Here is a 13,692-nt window from a genome sequence, read left to right on the forward strand (position 1 = left end):
CTCCATAATTCAAGAGTAACACTTCTCCTAATGCCAGATTTTAACACCTTTCCTAAATGTTAGGTAGTCCTGTTGCAGTCACAGATAATCGAGATTGCAAAAGGAAGGAAGGAAATTGAGTAGACTAGATTGGCCGTATTAGAGCCACTTCTTCCATTTATTTATTTATTTATGTTAAATAGGCAGTGTCCTAGGGTGCCAAAATAAATTTTTTTTTTTTGGGGTGGGGATAGCAGGAATCTCCAGGTGCCACCTTCCCACGTTTATGGCACAGCACTACAAGACAGTATGGAATGGATGCTAGTGGGTAGATGTGGGGGAAGTGGAGACAGAAAGGAAGCTGAGTTGATGAAGACTTGTGGAGAGAGATTGCTGGGCAGGTGAGGGAGGGGTGGAGCGAGAGAGAGAGGATTCTGGTCAGGTAGAGTTTAGAGAGAGAGAGATTGCCAGGCATTGCAGAAAGGGAGAAGGAGATCGAGGTGAAGGAGAGAACAAGGAGGATACTGGGGAGGGAGCAAAAGGGTTCTGGGCCCTGTGGATAGCTGGAAAAGGAAGGGGGATGTAGGACAGAGGGTGAGAGGAGAGTGAGAAGTGGATGCTGAGTGGGGTGAGAGAGGGGGGCGCTGGGCTAGACCTGCTGCCCATAGGCAGGTGTGTAAGGGAAGAAGGCACAAGATTGAAGATTCACCTAGGGTGCCTAATACCCTTGCACCAGCTCTGTGCCTTTTGGTCATTATCTGCCTTAATAATCTCTATTTCTATGGTAAGAAGGCCTACCATTCTTTTAGGGTGATTTCTAGTCCAAAGTGAAGCATGACTAAATGAAGCCAATGGGCCGGATTTTAAGAGATACGCGAGGGCATAGATTTGTGTGCAACCCGGCGCACACAAATCTACGCCCGATTTTATAACATGTGCTCGCGTCCGGGGTCGGAGCGAGCAAGGGGGTGCACACTTGTGCACCTTGCGCGCGCCGAGCCCTAGGGGAGCCCCGATGGCTTTCCCTGTTCCCTCCGCGGCCTCAGAGGGAACTTTCCTTCCGCTCCCCCCCCCACCTTCCCCTATCTAACCCGCCCCCCAGCCCTACCTAAATCCCCCCCTACCTTTATTTTCTTATTTAGGCAGGTGTAACTTGCGCGCACCGGCCAGCTGCCGGCACGTGATCCTCCGGCACGGCCACCGCGCCGGAGGATCACGTGCCGGCAGCCGGATTTACGCGCGCAGGGCTTTTAAAATCTGGCCCAATGGTTTCTTACTTCATAAGGAGAGTGTGCGATGTTAAGGTCTTCATTATCCAGCAGCCAGGGTAGGGCAGCATTATATCTGTGATGGTTTAAAGGCGAAGAGACAGGTATTGTCAGCACTCTCTAGGGTCTGAACAACCCTTTTAATTAGCAAATGCCATTATGTGTGCCATATGCCTTTCCTTACTTCAAATTCATAAGAAATTTCTCCAGAACTTGAGTGGATGTTTCGCAAATGAAGCACCCTTTGTCATTGCAAGTTTCTTTGGCATTGCTCTAATTTAGAATACATTAAAAATCCTTTGTGATTTTCAAGAAAGTAAAAAAAAAAAAAAAAAAGACAGAGAAAGAAAGAACATGGGAGAGAAGAAGGAAGAAAGAAAATCTACCCTTATCTGGGCTGGTATCTCACTCTCTGTGTACCAGCTCCTCTTGCTGGTTTCTTTTTTTTTTGTTCTAAAGCAAACAGCTTAAGGGTGGAGTGAGAAGCTCACGTCCTAGTTTGTTTAAGTTGTACAGTCAGGAAGAAACTGGATCTTGTAATCCTGTGACAGGGCGAAGACACGCTGTGCCCGTCTGGGCACCCGCTGCACGGTATGCCTGATTAACCCTCTTCCCCCCCCCCCCTCACCCCGACGAATCGGTCTCTTCCGTTCAAGATTCAGACTCTCCACCTGGTGCCCTTCCTGCCGAGTGCGCCACCTGGCATGGAGGTGCCAAGGTTGGAGACCTCATTCGCCGAGGGCTCACCTTCCCAGCCATTATTTCGGTCATTAGAACCCAGCCTATTCCTCTGGAGAGCATTAACATTTAAAAAGTGTGTCAAGCAGACGAAGGAATTTATCATGATCACAGACCACCTGCCCGCTAATTAGAACCCAGCATTCTGATTTCCTGCAGCCTGATATTAATCTAACATTTGACATCAGTTTATATTTGCAAGTTGCCTTCATCCAGGGGCATGCGAAGGCCATAAGAAATGGGATTGGGCCCTGGAAATAAACTCTGTAATCGGGAGGGGACGGACAGAGAATGGATGCCAAGTTTGTCGCCAGACTGTTAGACGAGAAAAGATTTATTCCCTCATCTATAAAGTAAAACATCTTACAGTTCCAACAGGGCTGCGCCATCAAATAATTTATACCTAAGGTTACTGGGAAAATTAGCAGGGTAGTCAGCAGCTGTTTACAACAGGGGGGTGTCTGGTTACTGCGGGAATGTTCTTTTGATACCTAAAATATGGTTGATTAGATAGATATAGATATATATTTTTTTATAATGTAAATGTTCATGCTCTTCCTTCCAGATTTTTCTTTGGAGCATACAGGCCTTATAACTTTGGTGTTTTTTTTGTTTTTTTTTTTATTTTGCTGAGGAAATGTTTTCTGAAATGTGCTCCCTTGAACACTGGGAGGTAATCTAAGCCTATTTTACAGCCATTTCACAAGCTGCTGCCCTTTGAAGAGTTAACTGGGCAACCAAAAAAAAAAAAAAGTGACTTCAAAGTGCAGGTTACAGAGCTTCGGGAACTTATCTAATTACAGAGCAGGACTGGAGTAATCAGATGCAGGGCCAGGGAGGGAAAATGGGAGAAGGCAGCAGAGATCTGATAATAATTCAGCCTCAGTTTGGAACTAAAAAGTACATAAAAAAAAATCTGAACTTTTGACTAAATGGGAGCTTCTATGAAAAACAAATCTGTTTAGAACTCTGGGCACCTAAGGCAGAAAAGGAGAAGAGAAGACAATCAGACACACACACTCACACACACAGACACACACACACACACACACACAGAGACACACACACTCACACACACAGACACACACACTCGCACACACAGTCACAGACACACACACTCACACTCACACACACACACAGTTCCAGACAGCTTGCCTTTGGGGGCCTCTTCAAGCTGGGCACAGCTTGGGGTGGACCCAGCTCTGGTTCTTTTCCTCATGTCAAGAGAAGAAAAGGTGAGGCACTAATGGGAAGGTCTATAGGGAGAGACCTTCTATCGGAGAGCATTTGTAAGCTGCTTGCTCCCCATCGTAGTGAACGTAGGCTCGATTTTAAGTTCGTATTGGAGCCGTTGGGTGCCTGAACAGCTCGGGGCTCTCAGCACTGCAAGGCCCAGTTGGTGGCCTGTACAGTAGGTGATTAAAGTGTCACAAAGCCTGCTGATTTGACTTTTTTGTGTTTCAGTATCTCAGCCTCTTCTGCATTATGGCACCACATCTGTTGAAAGCATAATAATAATATTAATAATAAAAATCAGTAATGATAAAGATATGGAATGAAGTTCTTTTCATGGCTAGACCCACAAAAAGAGAAAACACTTTTTCATTATGCATTAATATTTGGTTTTTTAAATCTCTCAGCAGCCTTTCTTAGGGGTGAAAATAAACCCATAAGGCCTATCTAAGGCACACATTTTACTGGCCTGGGCATCCTTGCAGAGAGCAGCTTTATGCAGTGACAAGAGTGGGCAGGTGCCACATACTGCATCCCCCCTCTCCGCAAGCCTCTGAGTCCTTTCATACCTCTCCTCCCCCCCCACCTAGACCTTCTCTGCTCCAATGACGCAATCCTTAGGCTTAAATCTCTGAACTCACTGCATCAGGATTCGGGGAGGGGGGGGGGGGGAAAGAGAGAAGGGGAGTCATATTGGCAGGCCATAGTGGTGATTTCAACAGAAGTCCAGGGAAGGAATGCTGGTCTGCATGGCATCGAGGGGATTGGTAGGGAGACAGGAAATTTGCTGCCCTAGACACACGTCTAGTAATCCTGTCCATAAATCCAGGCCTGATTTTGTGTGATTGACTAATTCAGACTTTTCCAGCATGTAAAGCTTCTTTATGTGTGTGTGTGTGTGTGTGTGTGGTGGGCGGGGAAAGGGGCAAGAGGGCGAATATGAACCAGAAAAATACAGCTAGATCTTTTTCTTCTCTTGTGCTCACATTCTGTCATGCAAATGAATATACAATGATATTTTTTATATCATAGGAGACATCAATTATAGTACCTATTAACTTATTGTACCCCAAATTTAACATACAGCCGTTACACATTTTGCTAGTGACATGTATGAATATCATTTTGCTAACATGTTAAATTAACTCCTAATGTATTGCAATGTTGCTGTTTTGGTTTGACTGTCACAGTGTTTTAAGTGGCTTGTGTTTTATTGCTTACTATTAAGGGTACATTTCAGCAATCCATGAATATGAGTTTTATTTAAAGACATCCTGCTATGAAATTCTCATTTCAGTGGGCCGCATCTGGTTTTAAGCCTACTCCTTGGCTGCAGCATCTCTACCTGAGATCCCTAATGTTTGCCCTGGAGTCCATGAGAGGAAGCAAGAGTCAGATGAAGCTGGAAAACTGAGCTGCAAGCTTGAAAGAGAAGCCTGGAAAACGTTTATTAAACAAGCGTGAAGACCTTGCACTCTCACTATCTTTCAGGAGACTGGATAATGCTAGTTTTAGGGGCACAGGAAAACGGGCCTTGGCAGAGAGCTGTTCGAAATTTGCTCAGGATTTCCTGGGTCTGCTGACATGATTCTGGCTTGGTAACAGCTAAGAAAGGGAAGTTCAACAATAAACTAATCAGTGAGAAAACTAAGAAGGGATTTTTCTGCATGATAATTTCTCTCCCACCAAATCTGATCATGGCAGAGAAACGTCCAAACCTTGCCGGAGGTGAAAACATATCAGAGATTACACAATAGAAGTGTTTAGTATTAATCGTATTTCCACATTGTGCCTCTTATTCTAGAAGTTAGTCCGTACTTTTGCCTCCACTCCTGTTACTGAGCACATATACCATGTGAGTACTGCAAGGCAAATGTCGTGACGCAAATGCTTCTGTTAAATCAAATGTGGGAGTGGTAACACTGGCAACAGCATACCTTTATCTTATTATAAATCACTTTGAAGAATAAAAAAAAAGAGAGGTAGGGTGCAGGAAAATATTTGGAAAGGTGTGAAATTTATTTTATTTAATTTATTTAACATTTTTCTATACCGACCTTCAAGGTTAAATACCATATCAGGTCGGTTTACATCGAACAGGGGTAGATCAGTGTAACATAACATAACAAAGGAACAACTTTTTATAATTAGTGGAGGTAAAGCAGAAAAGTAAGAAAGTTACATAATAACAAGGACCATGAACTAGGAAGCTGAATTCAGCTGGAAAAAGAGAAACCTTAAGAATGTATTAAATTAAAATACTAGGAGACTAGTAACTGATGAGAATATTGAAGGGGCGAAGTTCCAAATTCAATGCTGAGTAGTTGTAGTTGTCTAGTGAAAGTTTGAAGGATCAGGGAAGGCTTGTAAGAAGAGCCAAGTTTTGAGTTTTTTTTAAATGTTGGTAGGCACGGTTCCATTCTGAGTTCTGCAGGTAGGTTGTTCCAGATGGCTGGACCTGCTGTGGAAAAAGCTCGGTCTCTGGTAGAGATGAGTCGTGTAGCTTTAGAAGGTGGGGGTTGTAGTGCTCTTTTATCCTCTGGAAACCAGTGCCCCCTTGCCGATGAGAGAGACAGAGGGTGTTACCCTCAGAACCTTACAGGTGGTGACCAGGGCACTGAAACAAGACAGTATAAGGATAGGCCTTAGGCCAGGGTGACCAGGGCACTCAGGGGAAAGGGGCCCGTGCAGGGACACTAATGGGCTTCCTGAGTCTATGGGACTTTTATGGGGACCCCCCCTCCCCGCTGGTACAATTCTGCATATTAAAGTACAGATGTATCTACCCAGGCCACTGGACTTTATAGAGAATTGCATGAATCCAATGCTCTGATTTGCTGGAGCATTTTCAGCGATTTATAATTATTGTGACCAATATTGCATGTTTATGTAGTGCCATGTGTTTGCACAGCATTGTACGTGACATTGTGAGTGGGGAAGAAGGTACTGACATACAGAATGGACGTGTAATCAGAAACTGGCAGAGAAGATGGTGGTGGGTAATAGAGCACAGAGGTATTAGGGCATGAGTCAAGCACCTGAACACGCCAGTTGAACTAGAAAGGATTAGAATCTAAGATGTTGATGTGATGAAGTTCCCTACCTCATAGTTTATTAATCATCTTTCTCAACTATTTTGAGACAGTCTCCCTATACATATTAGAAACTTAGGTAATGTTGATATTTTAGCATCTCTTGAACAGTTTGTTTGAAGTATTGGGTGGATATTGCTTTTGTTTTTTTGTTATGTTAGCTTGTTTTTACTTTGTAGTTTTGATGCTGTTTTGCACTCTTTTAGGTGTTTGTTTGGGCATTTTTTTTAACTGGAGAAGCAGTGCTCAAATTTAATTAAAAAATGAAAATGCTTGGCTGAACTAATGAGAGGAAATGAGCCATAGGCACGTCATCCCTAGAATAATTAGCATATTGCATTTTTGCTTGAAAGGCAAGTCAGTGATTTTTCTTTAGAGAGTGAGAAAACCTTTCCATCATTAAAACTCATATTTATATGTAACAGGTCAGACCCTCACAGTGGTGTCATCTAAAGTTCCTTTCCTTTTCTCTTGAAGTCATTTAAATTGGATTCACTCTCTTTCAGGCCGATACAGTACAGTGCGCTCCAGTGGAGCGCACTGTTAACCGGCAATTGGACGCGCGTTTTTGATGCGCTAGCTTTATCCTTTATTCAGTAAGGGGTAATAGCGCGTCGAAAACGCGCATCCAACCCCCCCCAAACCTAATAGGGCCATCAACATGCAAATGCATGTTGATGGACCTATTAGGTATTCTTGCACGATTCAGAAAGCAAAATGTGCAGCCAAGCTGCACATTTTACTTTCAGAAATTAGCGCCGACCCAAAGGTAGGTGTTAATTTCTCCAGGCACCAGGAAAGTGTACAGAAAAGCAGTAAAAACTGCTTTTCTGTGCACCCTCCGACTTAATATCATGGCGATATTAAGTTGGAGATCCCGAAAGTTAAAAAAAAAATTTGAAATTGGCCTGCGGCTCGAAAACTGGACGCTCAATTTTTCTGGCGTCCGGTTTCCGAACCCGTATCTGTCAGCGGGTTTGAGAACTGATGCCGGCAAAATTGAGCGTCGGCTGTCATACCCACTGACAGCCACCGCTCCTGTCCAGAAAGAGGTGCTAGGGATGCGCTAGTGTCCCTAGCACCTCTTTTTGCCGCGGGTCCTCATTTAAATACAGAATTGCGTGCCAGGAGAGCGGGCGTTTGCCCGCTCTTCCGCGACTTTTACTGTATCGGCCCATTTATTTGACAGGGTGGTCTCTTCTGTGAGTACTGGGGGTTTCCTGTCAGAGCGGAAGGATCTTAGGTGTGATGTTCCCCAGGGGTTAGCATTGTCACCTGTGTTATTTTATTATTATTTTTATTGTTTCTCAAAATTATAAAGATCTATAAGTAAACCATAAGAAAACACAATTCAAGCTTAGAAAAAAAAGGAAAAAATAGTTGTCAAAGAAACCCATATAGCGAGAATGTGTCCAGCCTGCTTAACTCAGAGGGGGACAAGAAACCAAAGAAATGTACATAATCAAGAAATAGGATCCGTATCCCAAATATCCGTGATATCTTCAATCATAAGCCCATTATCATGAATATCTATAATAGGAACAAATAGAACCATGAAATTTTATCCCTCAAAAGATTTTACAACTGAGACAGATCAAAAAAGGTATATTTGTTCCCCTGAAAATTAACTAAACCTGAAGGAAAGGAGGAGCAGAGGTGATATGATACAGACTTTCAGATACTTGAAAGGTTTTAATGATCCAAAGACAATGACAAACCTTTTCTGTTGCAAAAAAATCAGCAGAACCAGGGGTCATGATTTAAAGTTCCAGGGAGGAAGACTCAGAACCAACATCAGAAAGTATTTCTTCATGGAGAGGATGGTGGATGCCTAGAACGTCCTTCCGGAGGAAGTGGTGAAGACCAAAACTGTGAAGGATTTCAAAGAGGCGTGGGATAAACACTATGGATCCATAAAGTCTAGAGGATGTGAATGAAGTGAAGAGGCATGGGGGCGACTTGCGGGAATGACGGCTACTACCTGGAGATTAATATACCCTTATTCAATAAACATACACACAGTTAATGTGACTCCAACATTGCTCTATGCTTCAATGGCAAGAGGAAATGTGAAAAAAAAAAGAATTTAAATCCACAAAAAAGCAGGGGAGTAGCTTGCTTGATACGGCGGTTACTACCCCAAACCAAAGAAGCCTGATACTTCACTTTCAATGATATCCAGTATAGTTCTCTGCTTCAACGGCAGGGGAATGATGAAAAGATGACATATTCGGACAACAACCAACAAGGACTGAGTTGCACAGGCTGGATAAACAATTAGCTAGATACTTCACTTAGATGCAGCTCCAGCACTGATACCCCTAACCAATTAGCTAGATACTTCACTTAGATGCAGCTCCAGCACTGCTAACTAGGGATGTGAATCGTGTGCCTGATCATCTTAACGATCGGGTTCGGCTAGAGGGAGAAAACAATCTGATCGGTGGTGATGTGAATCGGAATCGGTTCCGATTCACATCGTTAATTTTTTTTTAGTGAGGCCTGACCCTTTAAAATTGACCCCTTACCTTCCCCCACCCTCCCGAACCCCCCTCAAAACTTTTTACGAGTACCTGGTGGTCCAGTGGGGGCACGGGGACCGATCTCCCGCTCTCGGGCTATTGGTGTCATTTTGGCTGCCACTCAAAAATGGCGCTGATGGCTCGATAAAAAAAAAAAAACCCCACCCGACCCTTTAAAAATGACCCCTTAGCTTCCCCCACCCTCCCGAGCCCCCCAAAACATTTTAAAATTACCTGATGGTCTAGTGGTGGTCCTGGAAGCGATCTCCCATTCTTGGGCCGTCGGCTGCCACTCATAAAGATGGCGCCGATGGCCCTTACCATATGACAGGGTATCCGTGCCATTGGCCGGCCCCAATTGTTCAACACCGTATCCTCTATGAATTATCCTTTTTCAGATACTCTGGTCAAAACATGTATTAATTCTTTTGAGACCATGCATTATAGAAAACTGATTGACTGTAACACCCTATTACACTACTCAAGCTTTCACCCTTGTACTTTATGGAATAACATCCCGCTGGGTCAATGGAAATGAGACAGAAGAACAAAGGTTCATTGGATGAGGGTGAAAGGGGTACACTGAGGAGTAATATTAGGAAATATTTCTTTATAGAGATGGTAGTAGATGCATGGAACAGCCTCCCAGTGGAGGTGGTAGTGAAAAAAATTCAAGAAAGCAAGGGATAAATATAGGGGATCTTTGAAGAAGTGTTGGGAATTGTAAAGCTAAATTAGTTGTGCAGCTGGGTAGACTACATAGGCCATATAGTCTTTTTATGTCATCATCTTTCTATGTTTCTGTGTTTCCATAGCCCCCTTTACTCAGAGGTCCTCTGTCAGAGGCTGTAATCAAGAGTTTTACTTTGTTGGATTGCATAGAGGTCTGGCAGGGTGATACTGTTGTCCTTGTTGTTTCAGTTCATTGAGAAGGGCTAGGTATCTTTCTTAACTCAGTCTTCCATCTTGCTTACTTGCAAAGGTTTTTATTTGTGAACGTATATGGCTAGGGTAACCAAGTGTCCATTTCTATGGTGACACATTTAGTAGCAGGATGAGCAAAGAAGGCTGGTGTAGTTGCAGACCATCAACACCCTATCATGTACAGCATTTGTTGCAGATGCTGTTTAGATTGGCTGACGTTTTGTTGATTATTTAAAGATTTTATTATCTCTGGTTGCATTTTCATTCATACTTTCTGGAACATTTTGCATTGTCAAGATGGTAGTGGAATTGGAGATGACCATATCTGCATCTGCACTGTTGTGGAGATTGTTGTTGTTTGGAGGAATGCATCCATCTGCGCATACATGGATTAAAGGTTGATCAATGTGGTGTTGATCAGTGGGTGGTCTGGAATAAGACTGGAAACCTACTTTCTTTTCTGGTGGCATGTGCTATGAGTGTTCATAGACATCTGGCTGGCCAATGGTCCTCAATTTTTGATATCTAGCAATGAGAGACGCCTTACCATATATCCATTTATATTTTTATTTAAAAAGTATACTAGTGAAGCTGGATCTTGATCCATGTGACTTTGGGATACACTCCGTCCATATTGGAATTGCAATGTATGCAGGGGAGTCTGGGATTCCTGATAGCATAATTTGACAGGTGGAGGTCATCAGTTTTTGCCTCTTACTTCAGGCTGGAATACAAATGTCTGTGATATGGTAGTGATATGTTTTTAATTTTCCTAGAGCTGACATGGGGTCTGGAGGGAACAGTGCACCTAGGTGATGGACATACTTTTGTCTTCTGGGCCCATAAGTGTGTCTCTTTGAGACCTTACAGTGTTCATTTGCGTCTGGTCCCACAGAGAATGTGGCTTGGACAGCGAGGTGCAAATTGGGACCAGCTGCTTGCCTTCATTGGAGAAACATGAAATATTTGAGTCAGCCTAATTAAATGATTATTCACTTGTAAAGTTGGGGAGGGGTAGAAATGACTTGGGCAAGTGACCTGTCAGCAGTTGATTCAAGTAGTTTGGAAGGAATTGACATTCATGTTGTGGTTGTCCAGTTCATGAACTGGATGGTGTGATGGTTGTAGTCTGTGGGTTGCCACAAAAGTGAGCAGCCTAGTCCCAGGGGAGTGGAATCCAGGTGAGGTGATGGTAGATTGATTTCTGCTTAGGCATCCACCTTTCCTTCAGGTTGAACCCTTCGGTCCTGGTGACCAGCGAGACATGAGAACGGGGATAGCCCTTGACATAGACAAGGAGTGAAAGGCCTGACACAGAGAAAGGAGCAGGAAGTAACCAGAAATCCAGAAGTCCAGGAAGGAGAATACAGGAATGCTGAATTAAGAAGCTGATAGTAAAAGCTGACAAAATTGCAATCTTCTGGAAACATAAGTACAGCCAGAGTATCAGGACCAGAGGTAGAACCAAGCTCTGGCAACTGACTGCTGAAACTGCCTCAGTATAAGTACAGGCTCTACAGGAAACAAGATGGTTGCTGGGGGGAAGTGAGGAACACAGAGCTGGGAGGACTAGACAGGCAGTTGGAGGAGCATTTGGCATTTGGCAATGGATTCTTACAGATGGTTAGATATTTATTTATTTCATCATTTATTAGTTACTTACTGCTAAAACTCTAAGTGACATACAGTCAAACATTCAGAACATAAACATAAAATTAACAGAACCAACTGTTTAAAAGAACATTATAACAAAAATTTCATGCTACAAAATATCACAACAAAAGTTCACAAAATGCCTGTTGAAGAAAGGTCTTTGATATAATCTTAAAAGTCTTAGTGCAGGAGGTGAGATGCAACTTTTCCAGTAGGAAATTCCAAAAAATGGGAGCAGCTACTGAAAATTCCCTATCTGTGGTTTCTGCAGTGCTCAAACAAACTGGCTTGACAAACTGATGGAATATCTAGTAGCCCACACTGTGACGACGAAAGTGCATGATGAGTGGATTACATACTCAAAGCATCGCATTTACCCACAGGAATGAATTAAGACCCATCATACCATCTACTAACAATGCAATTTTATATTTTACATGCCATTCCATTGGTAGTCAGTACAGTTCATACAAGAGTGGGGTAATTATGGTCTCTCATTCCTTTCCCTGTGATCAGATGGGCATTCTGAAATATTGCAATGCTCGGAGGGCATAAGCTGGTAACCGCGCATACATGGAGTTACAGTAGTCCAGGAGAGTAAGGACCATAGCCTGGGCCACTGAGCAAATGTCTGAGTACTTCAATAATGGTTCGAGACCATTAAGCAACCACAATTTGAAAAAAACAAAACAAAACAGATTTAATCACTGCCTTGATATGCTGAGAATATATCATAGTATCTATTAAAATTACCAAACTATTAGCATGTAATTAAATAGGCAAATCAATGTTCTTAACATGAAGGAAGGAAGGAACTGTGTCAGTACAAGACCTCTTTAGGACCACAATTTTCGTTATAGAAATATTCATTCTAGCTTTTTGTGAGTGAGCCATTGTTTAATGGCTGAGAGACAGAAACCATGCTACATGTCTCTGCTCATGAAAATCAAAGAAGGAAATAGAATTATATGTCATCAGCATACAGCCTATATCCCACACACAATCCAGCTAACAGCTTACGAACTGGAGCCAGAGAGATGTTAAATAACAAGACAGACAGGGCTGACCCTTGTGGAACTTGTGGTACAGAATACCATGCTGAGTGAATGTTACCAATTTTTATCTGTTGAGATCTTCTAGTGAGGTATGACTCAAACCAACACTGAAATCCCAGACTTTCTTAGGCGATAGAAGAGGATCTGATGATCAATGGTATCAAAAGCTGCAGAAATATCAAGTAGAACAAGAACATATCTTTGTCCTCCTTCAAATCCACATCTAACAGAGTTGAAAGTAGACAATAGCAAGGTCTCAGTACTAATTTTCTAAAAATGAATTTGTAGTGGTTAAATCCCTGGTTATTTTCATCAAAATCATTCAGCTGTTTAAGTACCAAAGATTTCAAGATCTTTGCAACAAATGATAATGATGAGATGGGGCAGTAGTTAGTAAGATCCGTAGAATCAAGAACAGGCTTTTTTTTTTTTTTTGCAAGGGTATAATAGAGGCCTGCTTCAACAAACATGGAACCAAACCTGCTAATGATAGATTAACAATAGAAGCCAATGACAGGTGGAAGCCTTCTCAGGGAGAGAAACTTCGGAAGGAGCGAGGGCAGCCGGGACCGACAGCTGGTGAGCGGATAATCTTGTCTCCCACCCCCATTGATGTCATCAAAATTGGACGGCCGCTGTGCTGATTTAAAGAGCTGCACAGCGCGGGAGTTTTGGAAGCCTTCTCGGGGAGAGACGCTACGGTTCAATTATCTCCTTCACAGATTTCAGTACAGCAATAGTACAAGGATTAAATGGACAGTATGAGAAATTCAAAGAGGAGATCATCTGAATCACCTCAAATTCAGACAGCAGCTCAAAGTAAAACCACTCCCACACCCTACGAGACAAATACCAGTGATAGATGTGAAGAACTAGCATCTTACTTAAAAAATAAAATTGATAACATTCTCCTTCGCTTCCCCACGAACCCCTCCCCCCTGCCCCACTACCTAATGAGAATAGGAACAATCTTAAAACCTTTGACCCCACCACCAACATGGAAGTCGAGGCCATTCTAAAAAAGATGAAACCTTCCACTCTCTCCTCAGACCCCATTCCATCAAAAACCCTCCTGTCTATCACTTCCACCATTGCTAAACCCATTGCTGACCTAATCAACTGCTCCATCAATTCTGGCAGCATCCCAGACCCACTTAAACTAGCGGTAGTAAGGCCACTCCTTAAAAAACCTACTCTTGACCCCACAGACCCTGCAAATTTCCGACCA

This window comes from Rhinatrema bivittatum, chromosome 3 (assembly GCF_901001135.1).
Source record: "Rhinatrema bivittatum chromosome 3, aRhiBiv1.1, whole genome shotgun sequence".
NCBI classification, from domain to species: domain Eukaryota; kingdom Metazoa; phylum Chordata; class Amphibia; order Gymnophiona; family Rhinatrematidae; genus Rhinatrema; species Rhinatrema bivittatum.